This window comes from Lithobates pipiens, unplaced genomic scaffold (assembly GCF_037356315.1).
Source record: "Lithobates pipiens isolate NorthernLeopardFrog02 unplaced genomic scaffold, aLitPip1_a1.2 Scaffold_8, whole genome shotgun sequence".
NCBI lineage: Eukaryota > Metazoa > Chordata > Amphibia > Anura > Ranidae > Lithobates > Lithobates pipiens.
In genome coordinates this window covers 2085482-2106194 of record NW_027507903.1, presented here as the reverse complement: position 1 = coordinate 2106194, position 20713 = coordinate 2085482, and positions in this window count along the sequence as shown.

Sequence of the window (20713 nt, the reverse complement as noted above, 5' to 3'; positions counted from 1 at the left end):
GCAGTGATTGCTGTATAAATGACAATGGTCCCAAAAATGTGTCAAAAATGTCCGATGTGTGTGCCATAATGTCGCAGTCACAATAAAAATTGCTGATCGCCGCCATTACTAGTAAAAAAAAAATATTAAACAAAAATAAATAAAAATGCCATAAAACTATCCTCTATTTTGTAAACGCTATAACTTTTGCGCAAACCAATCAATCGCTTATTGCGATGTTTTTTTTTAACCAAAAATATGTAGAAGAATACGTATCGGCCTAAACTGAGGGAAAAAAATGTTTTTTTATATATTTTTGGGGGATATTTATTATATAAAAAGTAAAAAATAATGTGTTTTTTTCAAAATTGTCGCTCTATTTTTGTTTATAGCGGAAAAAATAAAAACCGCAGAGGTGATCAAATACCACCAACAGAAAGCTCTATTTGTGGGAAAAAAGGATGTCAATTTTGTTTGGGAGCCACGTCGCACGACCGCGCAATCGTCAGTTAAAGCGACGCAGTGCCGAATCGCAAAAAAGTGGTCTGGTCTTTGACCAGCAAAATGGTCCAGGGCTGAAAGTGGTTAAAAACCACTGTCACTGAGTCGTGTATGGGTCTACCTTAAATAGAAGTGTGATAGTAAAGGAGCGTCCAAAAAGTAAGCGTGCTAACATGTCTGTGAGGAGAGGGGAACTGCGCTTCGGGAGTGACCTTAAGTATGCCCCAGGAGGAGGGGCTACCACCACGTCACATGCACAGCACGTGAGGGAAGGGGCCTGCATGTACACGGCAAATGCCGCCCATGACTCAACACCAAAGAGCCCCACCTGGCGGCTGGATGGAAGCAGAAGACGGCTCCACTGCAGCGCCATAGCATGACGCCAGACAGGGAGCCGCTGTGCGTGATGCCGATGCGCTGTGAACACCCGCCCCTCGCCCCCAACCCCCCAAACAAAGCAGAGGGGGAGGGGGGGCAGGGGGAGAGCGCAAGAGCGCATCACAGCTCCCGGGAATCAGACAAAACCGGGCCCAAGACTGGCATGCTGGCATAACCATCGGAGCTGCCGATGTCTTATCATATAAGGTCCCCCATCACATAGCGTCTGCTGTGTACTGCGCATGCGCAGTACACAGCAGCACAGATTCCGAAAATACCAAGGATGAACGGCGCCTGCGCACTGAGTCCAGGTTCTATCCCCACCATCCAAGTGGACATAGAGTAGGAATAAAAAAGAACCGAGCGCAGCGAGGCCGAGCCCGAAGCATGGCGAGCGAAGCTCGCCCGCGATGGGCCATCTAATTTTCACAACCCTATGTCCACTTGGATGGTGGGGCTACCACCTCCACTCACGGCGCAGGCGCCGTTCAGCTTCGGAAATTTTACGAAGCTTCTTCTGTCCCGTACTGCGCATGCGCAGTACGGGGCGGACGCTATATGATGGCCGGACTGAATATGCCAGAACACTGGCGTAGTAACTGGCTGGCCCTGAATGCATGAACGTGGGTAAACACTGTCTCACCACTCGTACAAAAACTACTCATAGATGGCAGGGGAACACTGCCAATCAAAAATCAACCACCTCCATCCCAAATGCATATCCAATAAAGAGAGGAATCACTTTGACGCAAGATCTAAGTAGTCAGACGGAGTTCTAAGTCCGGTATTTCACGATATAAAGTGACTTTACTGTTATAAATACATGTAAAATGCGAAACTCCGTTGGGTGTAACAAGATGTCCGCTTTCCCCCCTTCTTAGTGTGTCCTTACTTTGGACGAGTGTGGGGTGTAGCAAGATGACGGCCACGGTAGGTCACTTCCGTAGCAAACTGCGATGGGTCGCCGAATATGTCGTTACACCGGCCAGTGAGCAGACACGATACTGGCACTATAGGTCCATTGACCCGTCTGCTGGCAGAACAATTTATTTTTATTTATTTTTTAGACACAATTTTAAAGATTGTTTTAGGCCTGAAGATTAATTAAAACCACCAAAAACGTAATATATTTTCTGAATGCAGAGACCCAGGAGAATAAAACTGTGGTAGTTCCAGATTCTTTTTTGGCACAAGATATTAGCGTAACAGTTTATCAAGTGCAAAATTTCAGTAAAAAAAAAATACATTCACACAAAAATAGTTTACCGCGTCTCAGGGAGGTGACAGGCGGTGCCACGTCCCAATGACTTAGAATACCAAGAAAAAGAGGAGATACCGCCAATATGAGGGGCCTTTTAAGGCGCCATACTAGCCGAGGCAACGCGAATGGATTATTTATTAATTCACGTTTTAAAAATGTCGGTGAATAATACCATTACCATCCAAATAAGATTCAATACTATTATATATAATAGTATAGCCCACTAATAGGGCTTGGCATCTCTGTTGGGACATATATCTTTCCATTCAGCTTACCCCACAGTAGGTGTCCACCACCAACAACATCCATGGACCAAACTCCCATCATATACACTATATTACCAAAAGTATTGGGACACCCGCCTTTACACGAACTTTAATGACATCACAGTTTTAGTCCGTAGGGTTCAATATTGAGTTGGCACAGCCTTTGCAGCTATAACAGCTTCAACTCTTCTGGGAAGGTCATCCACAAGGTTTAGGAGGGTGTCTACGGGAATGTTTGACCATTCTTCCAGAAGCGCATTGGCGGGGTCGGGCGCTGATGTTGGACGAGAAGGCCTGGCTCATAGTCTCTGCTCTAATTCATCTCAAAGGTGTTCTATCGAGGTCAGGACTCTGTGCAGGCCAGTCAAGTTCCTCCACCCCCAAACTCGCTCATCCATGTCTTTATGGACTTTGCTTTGTACACTGGGGCGCAGTCATGTTGGAACAGGAAGGGGCCATCCCCAAACTGTTCCCACAAAGTTGGGACCATGAAATTGTTCAAAATGTCTTGGTATGCCGACGCCTTAAGAGTTCCCTTCACTGGAACTAAGGGGTCAAGCACAACCCCTGAAAAACAACCCCCAAACCCTAACCCCTCCTCCACCGAATGATCTGGACCAGTGCACAAAGCAAGGTCCATACAGACATGGATGAGCGAGTTTGTGGTGGAGGAACTTGACTGGCCTCCACAGAGTCCTGACCTCAACCCGATAGAACACCTTTGGGATGAATTAGAGTGGAGATGCGATGCCAGGCCTTCCAGTCCAACATCAGTGCCTGACCTCACAAATGCTCTTCTGGAAGAACAGTCGAACATTCCCATAGACACCCTCCTAAACCTTGTGGACGGCCTTCCCAGAAGAGGTGAAGCTGTTATAGCTGCAAAGAGCGGGACCAACTCAATATTGAACCCTACGGACTAAGACCGGGATGTCATTAATGTTCATGTGCTTGCGGGCCAACTCAATATTGATCGTGTCTGACCTCACAAATGCACTTTTGGAAGAATGCAAAGGCTATGTGCTGCGCAGTGGTAAAGTCAAGGTATCCATGAGAAACAAGTAGATAAATTGGAGAATGAAGAATAAACAAATAAAACTTGCTTCCATATAAACCATAAAGTAACATTTAATGTGTGGCCATAGATAAAGCTCACAGTCCAGATGAAATCCACAGTCTAATTTCAAAAGGTAAAAGGTCAAGTCTCATCCAACCTCAAACACTAAATGTAGGGCCCGGCCAGGGCAGGACTTAGGGTGGTGGGGGCCCCTGGGCTTGAGTCACTTTCGGGCCCTACCTTCTATACATTATCGGATTTATCGGCGTATAACATGCACCCAAAGTTTAGGAGGGTATTTTAAGGAAAAATACTTTTAGGAGGGAAGTTTAAGGAAAAAATATTACATTTAAATGCCCATCAATGCACCCTTATCAGTGTCCATCTGCAGCCTTGCCCATCCATCTGCAGCCTTGTCCAGTGTCATTGCAGCCTTGTCAGTCTACCCTTGTCATTTGTAGCCTTGTCATTGCAGTCTTGAAGTTTAAAAATGACGCCGCTGAGATACATCTCGGCGGCTTTTGGGTCCTCTTGGCGGCTCTCGGGTCCTGTCGCAGTCCCGAGTGGAGCAGAGAGTATCCGAGTGTACTTGGCTTGGCTCACGTTCGCGCCCAGCCCCTGTGTTATGTCCATCATAGGGCGGGACTGGCCTTGACTATGAGTGGAGCTGAGCCGAGTACACTCGGCTATGTATCTTGGCGGGGCCCCCTATTTGGCGGGGCCCATGGGCTTGAGCCCAGTCAAGCCCAATGGTAAGTCCTGCCCTGGGCCCGGCGCTTGTGATGGAAACGGGCTCAAGGTTCACATACCAGCCAGAAGGCTCGCTGGGATCAGCTGTTGGTGTCCCATAGGAAAGGCACACATCGGTGTGGTGTAAAGTAAGGATGGAGACCACCAAGAAGATGGCCGCTCACAAGGTGGAGACAATAATGCATGTAGCACTAACCCCCGAAGGAGCTGCTGGTTATTTTTGGGCTTACTGTTACCTTCCGTTCTCCTTGTGGCACGTCTAGGGGATGTCCCATGGTAGATGGCCCAGTAACTTGAGACTGACAATAGATCCACTTGAATGGATTTTTTTTGCAAAAACTCGAACCATTGAACAGTCTTTCAACTTGGGATCAGAGGGTTGGGAAGGAAGTTCAGGTTCTCTCAATGTCAAAGTCTATAAATCTTAAAGCGGGAGTCCGCCGGGAAATCCATCCACAGTTTTTTTTTTTTAAGAAGCCAGCAGCTACAAATGCTGCAGCTGCTGACTTTTAAAATAAGGACACTTACCCGCCCAGCGCGCCCGCGATGTCGGCACCCGAAGCCGATCTCTCGATCGTCTCTCGGGTGCTGCCGCCGCCATCTTGGGTATGGGAATCAGGAAGTGGAGCCTTTCGGCTCCATTTGCCGGTTCCCTACTGCGCATGCGCGAGTCGCGCTGCGCAATAAGGATGGTCCCCGCTGTCTCTGGGATCTGTGTGTTTCCCAGCAGGCAGCGGATGACTTTCGGAAAGGGGTGTAATCTACGCCCCTTTCCGCAGAGAGCTATCCCGGAAGTGGGTGCAGATACCTGTACTGTACAGGTATCTGCACCCCCCCCCTCCCCCCTGAAAGGTGCCAATTGTGGCGCTGGAGGGGGGGAGGATTCCAATGAGCGGAAGGTCCACTTTAGGGTGGACCTCCGCTTTAAAGCGGGAGTCCGCCGTTTTTTTTTTTTTTAAAGGCCAGCAGCTACAAATACTGCAGCTGCTGACTTTTAAAATAAGGACACTTACCCGCCCAGCGCGCCCGCAATGTTGGCACCCGAAGCCAATCTCTCGATTGTCTCTCGGGTGCTGCCGCCGCCATCTTGGGTATGGGAATCAGGAAGTGGAGCCTTGCGGCTTCATTTCCCGGTTCCCTACTGCGCATGCGCGAGTCACACTGAGCAATAAGGATGGTCCCCACTGTGGGGTGAGGGTTCCAATGAGCGGAAAGTCCACTTTAGGGTGGACCTCCACTTTAAAGAACTTGCTTACTTTGTTTATAAATTCTTTTTATTCGTTTTAAAAGAAAAAAGTACAGAACATAGCCTTGGGGCATTCCCCGGCTCAAACAATACAACACAACAGGTAAGGCAGAACACCTAAAAAACTATCAGCCTAACAAAAAGAACATACAACAACCAACCCCATAGCTTGCTGCTAAAATTGACAGGAGTAATGTAAGTCCCAGTAATTAAGATTAAGCGTAGTGATGCACTATAGGCAGTCTACCAACAGAGATCTACAAGTGGGCGTCAACCGGATACTCAGGCATCCCAAACGCTACCCTAGAGAGAGCTTACCAGAGGAGTTGTCTACTGGATAGATTAGGTTGATAACCCAACAGGGCTGTCCCACTCCCCAATCGTTGTCTCAGACTCCAACCAGATATTCCAAACCTTCTGAAACTTCTGAGGGCAACCCCGGATGAAATATGCTTCTTTGTACAGTGGTATTACAAGGTTAACTAATGATTTCCATGCACTCAGGGTGAGGGTCGCTGTAGGGGCCCTCCACCGAAGCACAACAAGTTTCCTCGCATAGAAGAGTAGCAGCCCCAGCAATGTGCGGACTGCCCGTGAGGGAACCAAAGCATCCACCAACCCAAGCAGACACATCTCCGCCATCTGAGGTATAGGGATCGTTGTCAGCTCAGTAATAAAAGAGAGTATTCTTGACCAATAACGTTGTACCACGGGGCAAGCCCAAATCATATGAATGTACCCCGCCAAATCCGCTCCACAGCGCCAGCACTGTGATGAAGAGTCAGGGTAAATCCCATGAAGTCTACATGGGGTGTAATAAAATTTATGTAGTATTTTAAACTGAATTAGCCAATCTCTTGAGGAAATCAAATGTCTAAAGGGGTAGTCCCAAATGTCCTCCCAGAACTTGCTTACTTTGACTGCATCCAGAGAATAGCCATTCACAGCTGGATGAACACTCAGGTTGTACAGTCCCTCTCTCACAAGGCCTAGCAGCCAACAAGGTGCTTACTCAGGAACAAAGTCTTTATCACAGACGTTGTTGTAGAACACGTAGGAAACTAAACTGTAGAACACTTGTAGGATACCTGGATCTTTCAACCCGCTTGGCGACATCCACAAGACCGGATTCTCTCTGTTACTTCAGCCCTTCCAGGCTCTTGTTAAGAAAACCAACCCGTACGTGGTGTTCTTCTAAAGAGTCCTCCCCTGGAATGCTCGAAGTACTCTGGGTCTCTCCAGAACCGGAGACGGCACCCATCCACCTCAGAATCCTTCCTTTAGTTTCCTTTCCTTGGGTTCGCCAGCCCCAAGACATTAAAGTCGGGTGGATCCGCACCCCAGGCCATAGCCTTCCTGGGGGCTTTTCAGGAGGACCAGGACCATGTAGTCAGCACATCATACTGGACCGAAACCCCTGAACCACGTGACGTGCGCATCTTAAATACCCCCTCCCAGAGGGCACAGCGGGAGGGCCACTACCACTGACCTGGCTCCAAAAAAGAGTAACTCAAGCACCTGACCAGACCATAGTTCCACGCCTGCCACAAGAGACAGCACCCCCTGTGGCTAGGCCGAACATCTCACAGTCCAGTCAGACTGACACAGAAGTCAAATTTAGAAAAATAGACCCAAACCAAACCGTAGCTTGGGTAAAGTTTTAATTTTGAAAAACACATAGCGCGTGCTCTTCAGGAGCACGCCGCTGCATGTAGTAGGGCAAGAGAGATGACATGGCTACTCCAACAGCCCGTGTCAGAGGAAGCAGGGGCTCTCTATCCAATCAGATAACGCGTTTCAAGAAACGTGAGATTTGACAAAGTAGCCAGGAGCCTTGAAACGCGTTATCTGATTGGAGAGAGAGCCCCCCAGTCCCTCCCCTTCCTTTGACACAGGCCACCAGAGTGGCCACATCATCTGCCTTGCCCCGCCACATTATTGTCTCCACTCTGTGAGCGGCCATCTTCTTGGTGGTCTCCAGCCTTACTACACACCACACCGATGTGTGCTTTTCCTACGGGACTCCGACAGCTGATCCCAGCGAGCCTTCTGGTTTATATGGAAGCAAGTTTTATTTGTTTATTCATCATCCTCCAATTTATCTACTTGCTTCTCATGGATACCTTGACTTTACCAGTGTGCGGAATATAGCCTTTGCATTTCTGTTTTGGATATCTCCATTCCTCCAGTGGACTGCATGCAGCACAGGACTGGGTCAATAGGATGCATGTTACTACCACATGTAACTCCTAAACCTTTGCGAACCACCACAAATGACAGACGGAGGCGATGGAAGCCGCGAGATCCCCAGCAGAGTCAGCGTGCGTTCCACCAGGACGTGACGTAGCGCAACGTGCGTTCCAGCCTTACACGTTTCGTCACCTAACGTGGCGTCATCAGAAGCTCTTACTACCACATTTAACGTCTGGAAGAATGGTCAAACATTCCCATAGACACGCTCCTAAACCTTTGCGAACCACCGCAAATGATAGACGGAGGCAATGGATGCCGCGAGATCCCCAGCAGAGCCAATGTGTGCGTTCCACCAGGACTTGACGTAGCGCAACATGCATTCCAGACTTAAGGGGCCCTTAGTTGATGAAGTGGTGGCTTTAGAGGTGTTATCCATGTGTGCTGGCTGGTGCTTTTAGTTTATTTTCATCTGTCTGGGAGTGGTTGCGTCTCTGGGACATCTTATACTACAAACTATATGGATGACTTTTGATGAGATACAGGTAAATCTGTGGTGATATGTAAAGGAATATGGTGTATTATCTGTGAATTGTCTTGATAACATACAAAAATGGGTGTCAGGACTGGGCTCAGCCCTTCCTTCTCAGAGCTGGCCACTCAGCTGTCGGCTAATTGCCAGCCCCTATCTCTCCACATTTACTCAGCTGTTGATGATATCTTGCTCGTCAGGCCTGCCTACTTAAGCCGTCCAGTCCAGAGGAGCTGGGCTTTCGCCTTGGTCAACATCACAGAGACTATCTCCTGCAATCCTGTTTAAGGCCGGGTTCACACCGCTGCGATGCGGGAACGCCACGAATCCGCGGCGTTTTCCCGCATCGCACGACTCCCGCCGGCAGTTCACACTGCCCTATGCGAACGGCTGGGAGTGTCAATGATATGTTAATGACACCCCCAGATCCGATCGCATATCGCAGTGCGATCTGCCGACTCGCACAAGAATCGGATCGCATGGTGTGAACGCCCATGCGATCCGATTCTGTTGCGGACGAAAAAAAGAGTCCCGTGCGAGTTTGCTGCGGGACCGCTGCGAGTTCAGCCATACTATCTGTATGGCTGAACTCGCAGCGCTACGGAGATCGGATGTGATTTGCGGTGCGAATCACATCCGGATCTCCCCCCGCAGCAGTGTGAACCCAGCCTAAGACTTGCTTTGCTGACATCCCTTCTGGCTCCAGATCCTGCTTACTGTTCCACTACATTGATCCCCGACTTCTGGCTTGGCTGACTATCCGTTACGGTTCTTTACCAATTTTGGCTTTCCTACATATGTCCAGTTGCGTCTCCCCTAATATTCCATACGCTACTGTTTTCTTGTTGTCTTTTTTGCTCTATTTAGTTATTGGAGAAGATCTTTTTTTTCTCATGGATTGGATTGAACATGGTTAATGCTTTATCAGTCCTTCCCAAGTTGCCATTTGTCCACTATCTATCCGCTGCCATCTTTTTTCTGCTCAGGAGGAGCAATATGTAAGTTGTATTAATTAAAAGGAAAATAGAAGGAATTTCGGGACTTTGAATGAGGCTGGCACTAGAGGAATGCCTACCTCCATCCCTATCAATGTTATATGAGAGAAGAGAACAGAATTGGGACTTTAAATGAAGCACACATCAGTAAGAGAATAAGTCAAGTGACTGCAAATTATTTTTACTAGTATGCAGGGGCTGTTGTGATAAACGGTCCTATTGTCATTATTATTTAGTTCCAACTAGGCAAATGCGTCCGGCTTGGACTGCGTCCCTGGCGGTGACTCGGGTCTCGCGGACCTGTCCGTCATTGCCGGCCTCTATGTGCGGAGGTATGCTTTGTGGATTTCCTCCCCTCTCCCCGCCTGTTGGTCACGTGGAGGGGGCGGATACTTGGTCTCTTCTCATGGACGTCACGCTATATGTGCCGGGTACTAGGCGTCCTCGTGGCGCGCGTGTGCCTTTGGATCGCCATCCCTTAGCGAACACACTGGGGAGATGGACCGGCGCTAATCGCCAGACGGCTGAGCCGCCCAGGTGAAGGCGGTCCCACCCTCCGGCAGTGTGTTCGCCAGCGTGACGTCCGTGTCTGGAACCAGGATGGTTCTCCATTGTGGGCACTTCACAGGTTTGGCTATACACCTTTCCTTCCCCTTTCCAGCACATTCACACATAACTTTTACACTAACTTCACTTACTCAACCACATTAGGTTTCCCCAAAGCTCTCACTCCCCATCCCTTTTTCCGCCTTTTTTTCTTTTGTGATGGTGGTCTCTGTTCTTTGCTATATTGATAGTTTTATCACGCTTTTCCTTTTTGCCCCCTAGTCACTTCATCACACTTATTTCCAACACACATATCGTATACACAATACATATACAGATCCACACGTGGTCTGTTTCTCATAGATCTTTCACATAGACATCCTTTTTCATTCCACAGACTCTGCACCCTCTACCCACCCTGGGAATGCCCATTCTGGTGGTTACCTGTTCTGCAGGCTGCCCCGATGCTTGGGGGCTATGCACTGCGGCTCTTTCCGCGGACCCTGATGCCGTTTTGCTGGCCCGCTGACGCAGACGTAAGTTGGACGCCTAGCCTTCAAATTAATTATAATTATTAAATTATTTTGCTAATATTTACCTAATTTATAATTAAAAAATTTTTTTTTCTTTTTTCTTTTTATACATTTTGTAGAATTATGCCATGATATATGCTCCTGATGAGCGGTTGGAATACCGCGAAACGCGTAGAGCTTTTAGCCATTATCATCTACCTCAATCATGGAATAATCAAGTTTTATATGATCCTTTTTGATTCATTAATTATTATTCAGGCATTTTTAACCGAGTTTTCTTTATTATTTAGTTACCATGGTTATCCTGGCCATTTTGGGTTCAACCATAGCAAAATAACGTACATACCGTATTTTTCGGACTATAAGGCGCACGTAAAAGCCTAAATTTTCTCACAAAATCGACCGTGCGCCTTATAATCCGGTGCGCCTTATATATGACCTGTTGACATCGCTGGAGTTCTTTGGTTAATGCACCCGGAATGATGGCAAGCACCGAATTCGTTTTCTTCACTTGGGCTTTAACAGTATCTGTCAGATGGGCGCGCATGGAGTCACAGATCAATAGGGATGGAGATTCGTGGAAAAAGCCACCCGGTCTCTTACCGTAAACCGATGTACCGTAAACCTCTCTCAGGTTGTTCTACTGCGTGACTGATAGCGATGAGTTTGAAATCCGTTTCGTAAGCATGTCTCTTAACAGGAGCCATTTTTGGGGCAGCGGGTATACCGTAGAAAATGAACGAATGAATGCGCACACCTCCTGACTAAGATGGCCGTAATGCCCAATCCAAGCAGTGCAGCTTCGTGGGCATTACGGCCATCTTAGTCAGGAGGTGTGCGCATTCATTCGTTCATTTTCTACGGTATACCCGCTGCCCCAAAAATGGCTCCTGTTAAGAGACATGCTTACGAAGCGGATTTCAAACTGAAGGCTATCAGTCATGCAGTAGAGCATGGAAATAGAGTAGCTGCGAGAGAATTCAACATTAATGAATCAATGGTACGGAAGTGGAGGAAGCAAGAAGATGCCCTGCGCCAGGTAAAGAAGACCAAACTGAGTTTCCGAGGAAACAAAGCAAGATGGCCACAGTTGGAGGACAAAATTGAACAGTGGGTTATTGAACAGAGAACCGCAGGTAGAAGTGTCTCTACTGTCTCTATTCGACTCAAAGCAACAGCGATCGCACGCGACATGGAGATCAACGACTTTCGAGGAGGTCCCTCTTGGTGCTTCCGTTTCATGAAAAGGCGGAATCTCTCTATCCGCACAAGAACCACTATGTCACAGCAACTGCCAAAGGATTACGAAGAAAAGCTGGCCATTTTCCATACCTACTGCAAGAACAAGATCAATGAACAGAAAATCCGACCAGAGCACATCACCAACATGGACGAGGTCCCCCTTACCTTTGATATCCCTGTAAACCGTACTGTCGAGAGAACAGGGACCAGTACGGTATCTATAAGCACTACAGGAAACGAGAAGTCATCCTTCACTGTAGTTCTCGGTTGCCAGGCTAATGGCCAGAAACTACCACCCATGGTAATTTTCAAGAGGAAGACTCTGCCAAAAGAAAAGTTTCCGGTTGGCATCATCATCAAGGCTAACCCGAAGGGCTGGATGGACGAGGAGAAGATGAGTGAGTGGCTGAGAGAGGTTTACGTCAAGAGACCGGGTGGCTTTTTCCACGAATCTCCATCCCTATTGGTCTGTGACTCCATGCGCGCCCATCTGACAGATACTGTCAAAGCCCAAGTGAAGAAAACTAATTCGGTGCTTGCCATCATTCCGGGTGGATTAACCAAAGAACTGCAGCCACTAGATATAGGTGTCAACAGGTCATTTAAAGTTAAATTGCGAGCTGCGTGGGAGCATTGGATGACAGAAGGCGAACACACATTCACCAACACAGGGAGGCAACGCCGGGCGAGTTACGCCACTATCTGCCAGTGGATCGTGGATGCCTGGGCGAAGGTATCAGTCACCAGTGTAATCCGAGCTTTCAAGAAGTCCGGAATTATCACTGAACAGCTAAGTACTGGTACCGATGACAGCAACGAGACTGACTCGGATACTGATGAGAATGATGAGAGGGATACGGGCGTGCTTGATGCCGAAATTGCCCAATTGTTAAACTCAGACACTGAAGATGAAGAATTTGATGGATTTGCGGGAGAAGAATAAAGTGAAAAAGTGAGTGTCTGGTTTTGTACGGTATTCACCGGTAACTGAACAGTGTTAAGAGTTATTGAAGAATAAAGTGAAAAAGTGAGTGTCTGGTTTTGTATTCAATTGAACAGTGTTAAGAGTTATTGTTATAGACCATTTTATGGTTATTGCTAAAGAGTTGAATAAAATTTGACTTACAGTACCGCATCCGAGTTGTGTTTCATTAAATGCGCCTTATAATCCAGTGCGCCTTATAGTCCGATGCGCCTTATATATGGAAATATCCATTATATCAGCCGGTCGTTGCTAGTGCGCCTTATAATCCGGTGCGCCTTATCGTCCGAAAAATACGGTACATGTATACTGTTTCTTGTGTTTTATGAGAATGCTTTCTGAACTGTAAATTACTGTTGAAATATTAGTCCATGACTCATTGTATGGAGGCTGTATGTCCAGAGCATTTTAGAGGTTGATGCCCAAAATGTTTGTATGACATATCATGGACTATACAAAATAAACATTCATTGCAGTCACTTGACTTATTCTCTTACTGATGTGTGCTTCATTTAAAGTCCCAATTCTGTTCTCTTCTCTCATGTAAGTTGTATTATCCTGCCCATACATCAGCATTAAAATATTGATATTTGCTCTATTATTGTTATGATTTACAGTATATTTATATTAGGGCTATTACTGATTAAAATGTTCGTGTTCGATTAACCACTTAAGCCCCGGACCAATTTGCAGCCAAAGGACCAAGCCCCTTTTTGCGATTCAGCACTGCGTCGCTTTAACTGACAATTGCGCGGTCGTGCGACGTGGCTCCCAAACAAAATTGGCATCCTTTTTTTCCCACAAATAGAGCTTCCTTTTGGTGGTATTTGATCACCACTGCGGTTTTAATTTTTTACTACCACATTTAACTTCTGGAAGAATGGTCAAACATTCCCATAGACACGCTCCTAAACCTTTGCAAACCAACGCAAATGACAGACGGAGGCGATGGATGCCGCGAGATCCCCAGCAGAGTCATCGTTTACGTTCCACCAGGACGTGACGTAGTGCAATGTGCGTTCCAGCCTTACACGTTTCGTCACCTAATGTAAAGTTATCAGAATCTCTTACTACCACATTTAACTCCTGGAAGAATGGTCAAACATTCCCATAGACACGCTCCTAAACCTTTGCGAACCACCGCAAATGACAGACGGAGGCGATGGATGCCACGAGATCCCCAGCAGAGTCAGCGTGCGTTCCACCAGGACGTGACGTAGTGCAATGTGCGTTCCAGACTTACACGTTTTGTCATCTAACGTGACGCCATCAGAAGCTCTTACTGCCACATTTAACTTCTGGAAGAATGGTCAAACATTCCCATAGACACGCTCCTAAACCTTTGCAAATAGAGCTTCCTTTTGGTGGTATTTGATCACCACTGCGGTTTTTATTTTTTGCGCTATAAACAAAAATAGAGCGACAATTTTTAAAAAAAAATGCAATATTTTTTACTTTTTGCTATAATAAATATCCCCAAAAAATATATAAAAAAACTTTTTTTTCCCTCAGTTTAGGCCGATACGTATTCTACATATTTTTTGTAAAAAAAAATCGCAATTAGCGATTATTGATTGGTTTGCGCAAAATTTATAGCGTTTACAAAATAGGGGATAGTTTTATAGCATTTTTATTATTATTATTTTTTTTTACTAGTAATAGTGGCGATCAGTGATTTTTATTGTGACTGCGACATTATGGCGGACACATCGGACCTAAACATTTTTGGGACCATTGTCATTTATACAGCAATCAGTGCTGTTTAAATGCACTGATTCCTGTGTAAATGACACTGGCAGTGAAGGGGTTAACCACTAGTGTAAGTGTTATGTATGACGTTATGTATTTTTTTATTTGGGGGGGGAGGCGTGGCCTGGCATGTGACGTCACTGATCGTCTTTCCCTATAAAAGGGAACAGACGATCAGTGACAGCCTCGGTAGGAAGCACAGGAAGAGGTTTGTTTACACAGACCTCTCCTCGTTCTTCAGCTCTGTGACCCGATCGCGGGACACCAGCGGCGATCAGGTCTGCTGGTCCCGCGGCCACTGTCACGGAGCTCAGGACCGGGTCAGGAGCGAGCCACCGGCGGCGCGCTCCCGACCCACAGCTGGGCACTTAAAAAGCAATGTACAGGTACGTGCTTGTGCCCAGCCGTGCCATTCTGCCGACGTACATCGGCGTGAGGTGGACCTTAAGTGGTTAATCAATTATTTAATTTTTTTTATCGATTAATTGACTAATTTCGATTAATTATAACGCACATACAGGTCCAACTACTTTTAGCTGATCTCCTTGCATTGCAACTCTGCATTAGTCAGTGGTAAATGTGGTATACACTATCTACAATACTAGTTAGTTTCCACAATCCATGACTTAAAGAGGAGTTTCCATAAAAAAAATAAAAATTTTAAGTCAGCAGCGACAAATACTGCAGCTGCTGACTTTTAATAATCAGACACTTACCGGTTCCAGGGTCCAGCGATGTGGGGGGATCGAAGCCCCGCTCGTACCCCCCCCCCCCCCCCACTTGGCAGCGCCCGAATTTCAACTGTGGGCAACCGGCTGTGGGCCCCCACTGCGCATGCACGAGCGGCGCCGCGCAGTCATCTGGGACCTGTCACGTGTCCCAGATGACTGACAGGAGGGAGGAGGCAGAGCTAACCACTTCCTGCGCCGAGGGGAAGTGATGTCTCCAGCCCAGGCACTGAAGGAGGCAGACTACGAGGGACGCCCTAGCAACAGGCATTTAGAGGTGAGTTAAGAAAAAAAAAGAAATTACAAATGTTTTTATTTTATTTTTATTTTTTTCTGTGCAACACCACTTTAACTTCACAATGCACACAAATATGTTTTAAATTCAAACTATAGCACTGACGTAAGTGATTATTTTTTTCCACAGTAGCACGACAATCCCTCCACCTCCGGTCTAACTAATCCCACTCACCTTATGGCATGGACCCCTGTGCAAACAGGTGATCATACAAGCGGGTATCAAAAGGGTTTACACGGGCCATAAACTTCCCTCACGTCTCCTTAGACCTCAGCAAGGACGCCGGGTCATGGGTAGAAAGAAAAGATCGAAGTGCTCACCGCTTGAGTATAAGATTTCATTTTTGTGTTCAAAACACAAACTACTCACATAAAGATGATAAAAACACGGCATGTAAAGCCGACAATCCTGTTAGTTCCGTAGGCCAGCAGCGGGTGAAGTCATGTGTAGCTCCTCCCCCCGTATGCGTTACGTTCAATCAGAACTTCAACGTCACGGGACTCCTCCCCCTTTCCTTTCGTTAGCAGAGGAGGCACTTGGGGAAGGGGGGAGGAGTCCGGTGACGTCCATGTCCGTGGCGTCATCCGGATCTCCAACGGAACTCCCTGAAAACCCGGAAGCTGGCGGAGAGGTGTGTACCGATCAAAAAAAAAAAATGTATAGATTAATCAAGGGATTAATCTTTAATTTCCACAGTCCTAATTTATAGAAAAGAATAAGTACTTATTATGTATACAGTTTAGCCAGGCTACTCACCGTTATATCCAAGAATACAAGGTCCTGAGGAAGCAAGGATTGCGAAACACGTCGACCTTTTTAATCTCTTGGTGTAACTATGAACAGTATGGGAACTGAATAGCTTGTTCTGCCAGTTCCAATTCTATGGGACCAAAATGTGGAATATTTTATTCTAAATGTGTTTTTATATTTGTAATAAACTTTTTGGTATTTTTTATACTATTCATGTGGTTGTCCTCTTTGTACCAGTAAAGTCCAAACTCTATTTTCTTTAGATATGTTTTTTTTTTTTTTTAACTAAAATTGTATTTTTCATAATATTGGGGATGTGATTTCTTTTTTTGCGACAGGTTTTCTTTAATGAGACATTATGTGTCTTGTTGACCCCTCATGTCTCACCTGCCCTCGAGTGAAGCTTATGCACCGGTCAGTCAAAACGACACCAGAAACCAGAAGTGACATTATAAAAGTTGTACCAGGGTTCCTAAAAAGGAAAGGGAAGATCGGTGAATGGACATTCACTGATCTTCCTCTCCTCTGCCTGGTGGCACCAGCCATGCTGGTCCTGGGTCCACTGATGGAGACACAGAGCCTGAGAGAGATGGCGGGAGCATTGTTGCTGGGTGTATGGACTCAGCCTGACAGCTGTTAAGCTGCCAAGTTGCTTCCATCTGACAGTCGGCTAGTCAGATTTACGCATGTTTTCGGCTGGTGTGTGTAAAACCCCCCACTGCTGCCGACATATGGCATGCACTGGGGGCAACAAAAGCAATACATTATGCTATAAGCAAGTAAGTGACATTTTGCAGAGTACAGTAGGGACTGTCCAGAGGGAGAAGGATTACTTTGATGAAGTGGGCCAGAGAGGGATCACTTTGACACAGTTGGTCAGAGAGGGATCACTTTGACACAGTTAGCCAGAGATGGATCACTTTGACGCAGTTGGTCAGAGAGGGATCACTTTGACACAGTTAGCCAGAGATGGATCACTTTGACGCAGTTGGTCAGAGAGGGATCACTTTGACACAGTTAGCCAGAGATGGATCACTTTGACACAGTTAGCCAGAGATGGATCACTTTGACACAGTTAGCCAGAGATGGATCACTTTGACACAGTTGGTCAGAGATGGATCACTTTGACACAGTTGGTCAGAGATGGATCACTTTGACGCAGTTGGTCAGAGATGGATCATTTTGACGGAGTTGGCCAGAGAGGGATCACTTTGACACAGTTGGTCAGAGAGGGATCGCTTTGACACAGTTAGCCAGAGATGGATCACTTTGACACAGTTAGCCAGAGATGGATCACTTTGACACAGTTGGTCAGAGATGGATCACTTTGACACAGTTGGCCAGAGATGGATCATTTTGACCCAGTTGGTCAGAGATGGATCACTTTGACGCAGTTGGTCAGAGATGGATCACTTTGACCCAGTTGGTCAGAGACGGATCACTTTGACCCAGTTGGTCAGAGATGGATCATTTTGACGGAGTTGGCCAGAGAGGGATCACTTTGACACAGTTGGTCAGAGAGGGATCGCTTTGACACAGTTAGCCAGAGATGGATCACTTTGACACAGTTAGCCAGAGATGGATCACTTTGACACAGTTAGCCAGAGATGGATCACTTTGACACAGTTGGTCAGAGATGGATCACTTTGACGCAGTTGGTCAGAGATGGATCATTTTGACGGAGTTGGCCAGAGAAGGATCACTTTGACACAGTTGGTCAGAGAGGGATCGCTTTGACACAGTTAGCCAGAGATGGATCACTTTGACACAGTTAGCCAGAGATGGATCACTTTGACACAGTTGGTCAGAGATGGATCACTTTGACACAGTTGGCCAGAGATGGATCATTTTGACCCAGTTGGTCAGAGATGGATCACTTTGACGCAGTTGGTCAGAGATGGATCATTTTGACGGAGTTGGCCAGAGAGGGATCATTTTGACAGAGTTGGCCAAAGAGGGATCATTTTGACGGAGTTGACCAGAGAGGGATCATTTTGATGGAGCTGGCCAGAGAGAGATCAACTTGAGGGAGTTGGCCAGAGAGGGATCATTTTGTGAGGGTTGGCCAGAGAGGAATTATTTTGAGGGAGTTGGCCAAAGAGGGATAATTTTGAGAGAGTTGGCCAGAGAGTAATCATTTTGAGGGAGTTGGCCAGAGAGGGATAATTTTGAGGGAGTTGGCCAGAGAGGGATCATTTTGAGGGAGTTGGCCAGAGAGGGATCACTTTGAGGGAGTTGGCCAAGAGAGGGATAATTTTTTATGGAGTTGGCCAGAGAGGGATCACTTTGATGCATAAGGTCAGAGAGGGATCACTTTGACACAGTTGGCTAATTTGAATATGTAATGCAATACATGAAAGCCAAAGGTCCATTTTTTTATGCAAAGGTTTACTGAAAATAAGGCTTTATACCAATGTGTAAAGAGAGGGATAACTTCGACACAGTTGGCAAGAGAGGAATCATGTTGATGCACTTGGCCAGATAGGGATAATTTTGCCACAGTTGGCCAGAGAGGGATCATTTTGAGGGAGTTGGCCAGAGTGGGATCATTTTGAGGGAGTTGGCCAGAGAGGGATCATTTTGAGGGAGTTGGCCAGAGAGGGATCATTTTTGAGGGAGTTGGCCAGAGAGGGATCATTTTGAGGGAGTTGGCCAGAGAGGGATCATTTTTGAGGGAGTTGGCCAGAGAGGAATAATTTTGAGGGAGTTGGCCAGAGAGGGATCATTTTGATGGAGCTGGCCAGAGAGGGATCATTTTAAAGGAGTTGACCAGAGAGGGATCATTTTAAGGGAATTGTACAGAGAGGGAACATTTTGAGGGAGTTGGCCAGAGAGGGATCATTTTGAGGGAGTTGGCCAGAGATGGATCATTTTGAGAGAGCTGGCAAGAGGGGGATCATTTTAAGGGAGTTGACCAGAGAGGGATCATTTTGAGAGAGCTGGCCAGAGAGGGATCATTTTAAGGGAGTTGACCAGAGAGGGATCATTTTAAGGGAATTGGACAGAGAGGGAACATTTTGAGGGAGTTGGCCAGAGAGGGATCATTTTGAGGGAGTTGGCCAGAGATGGATCATTTTGAGAGAGCTGGCAAGAGGGGGATCATTTTGATGGAGTTGGTCAGAGAGGGATAATTTTGAGGGAGTCGGCCAGAGAGGGATCATTCTGACGGAGTTGGCCACAGAGGGTTCATTTTGAGAGAGTCGGCCAGAGAGGGATCATTTTGAGGGAGTCGGCCAGAGAGGGATCATTTTGAGGGAGTTGGCCAGAGAGGGATCATTTTGAGGGAGTTGGCCAGAGAGGGATCACTTTGAACGTTTTTTTTTTTTAATGCAAACTCTTACTAGAATTAAGGCTACATACCGGTGTGCAAAGTGTTAATTTGGGCTTTTCAGTGTTAAAAGTAATAACGGGAACGTGAGGGATCAGGATACAGATAACCCGGCTGGCTCTGGGGGGGGGGGCGAGATTCCACAATGTAACTGGAAAAGTAGGTACCGTATTTGGGTTGTAATAAAGTTCCCTTGTAATTAGGTTCACAAACACGGATCTGTCGATCGCCTGCGCCTCAATAATTGATCGCTCGCCTTTGATAAGGCTGAAGACACAGCCCAAGAAGAGGGATCAGTCCCCTTCTCTTTTCCTACTTCCAAGAAGCAATCATCAAGGGGGGGGGGGATGGGGGGCAATGCATCTCTCTCTCTCTCTCTCTCTCTCTCTCTCTCTCTCTCTCTCTCTCTCTCTCTCTCTCTCTCTCTCCAAACCTGACCAGCAAGCCAACTAACCTTCGCCAGGAAACCTCCTAATTAATGCTAATGGAATCCTGCAACGTGCAGAGCCCTATACACAGAGGGACCTGTGTTCATCAATGGCAGGGGTGTGGGCTGCTCTCTCTCCTCTCCATGCCTAGTGTTTAATTCATCTGACACTGCGGAGATGAGCCCCCCCCCTCTCCATGGTGGCAATAAGAGCCAGGTACACAGCATCAGCAATCCATCTCATGAACCATAACAGACCCCCCCCCCCCCTCTCCATCCCCTCCTTTCATGACAAGGAGGGACCATCCATAGGAGATGGGTGTCCCTGAAATCCAGTGTAAGGGGGGGGGATAAATAGGAGGTTTTAGGAAGGGAGGAGGGGGGGGGTGAAAATGAGAAAGACGCGGAGAGAGAAAGCCCAGCAACAAATCAGGCTGCAGGATAGAGAGAATGGGAATTGGAGAAAGGTGGTGGTGGTGGTGATGAGCGGCGGTGGCGGCGGTGGTGGTGGGGGGGGTTGGGGAGGGATGGATGGTGTGACACAAGGGGAAGCAGCGAAAGCCGGCTATTTCTCTATGAGACGGCCACGATGAGCATCCAGGACTTCTGCAGCGAAGCACAGCGCAGCACCAGGCTGGGCTCTGCGAGGGTGACGAGCTTTGTGTCTGCCGCCGGGCAACCTCCATTCCTGCAGCTGAGGATATAAAAAAAGGGGGGGTGGGGGGAAGAAAAAAAAAAAAAAGAGAGGCGCCGCTTCCAGGAAGAACGAGGAGGATGTCTGCAAGGAGGACCACATAGAAGACTCAACTGAGACATGACAGCAGCCAGCAACAGCACCAGCAGCATCAACACATGCATGCCGGCAGACACAACACCGCACCGCGGACAGCATCACCCGTAGACGCGGCGGCCCTATACGGCGTGTGCCGCTCACAGTGTGGGGGTGGAGGGGTTGGGGACGGTGGGATGGGGGGGAGG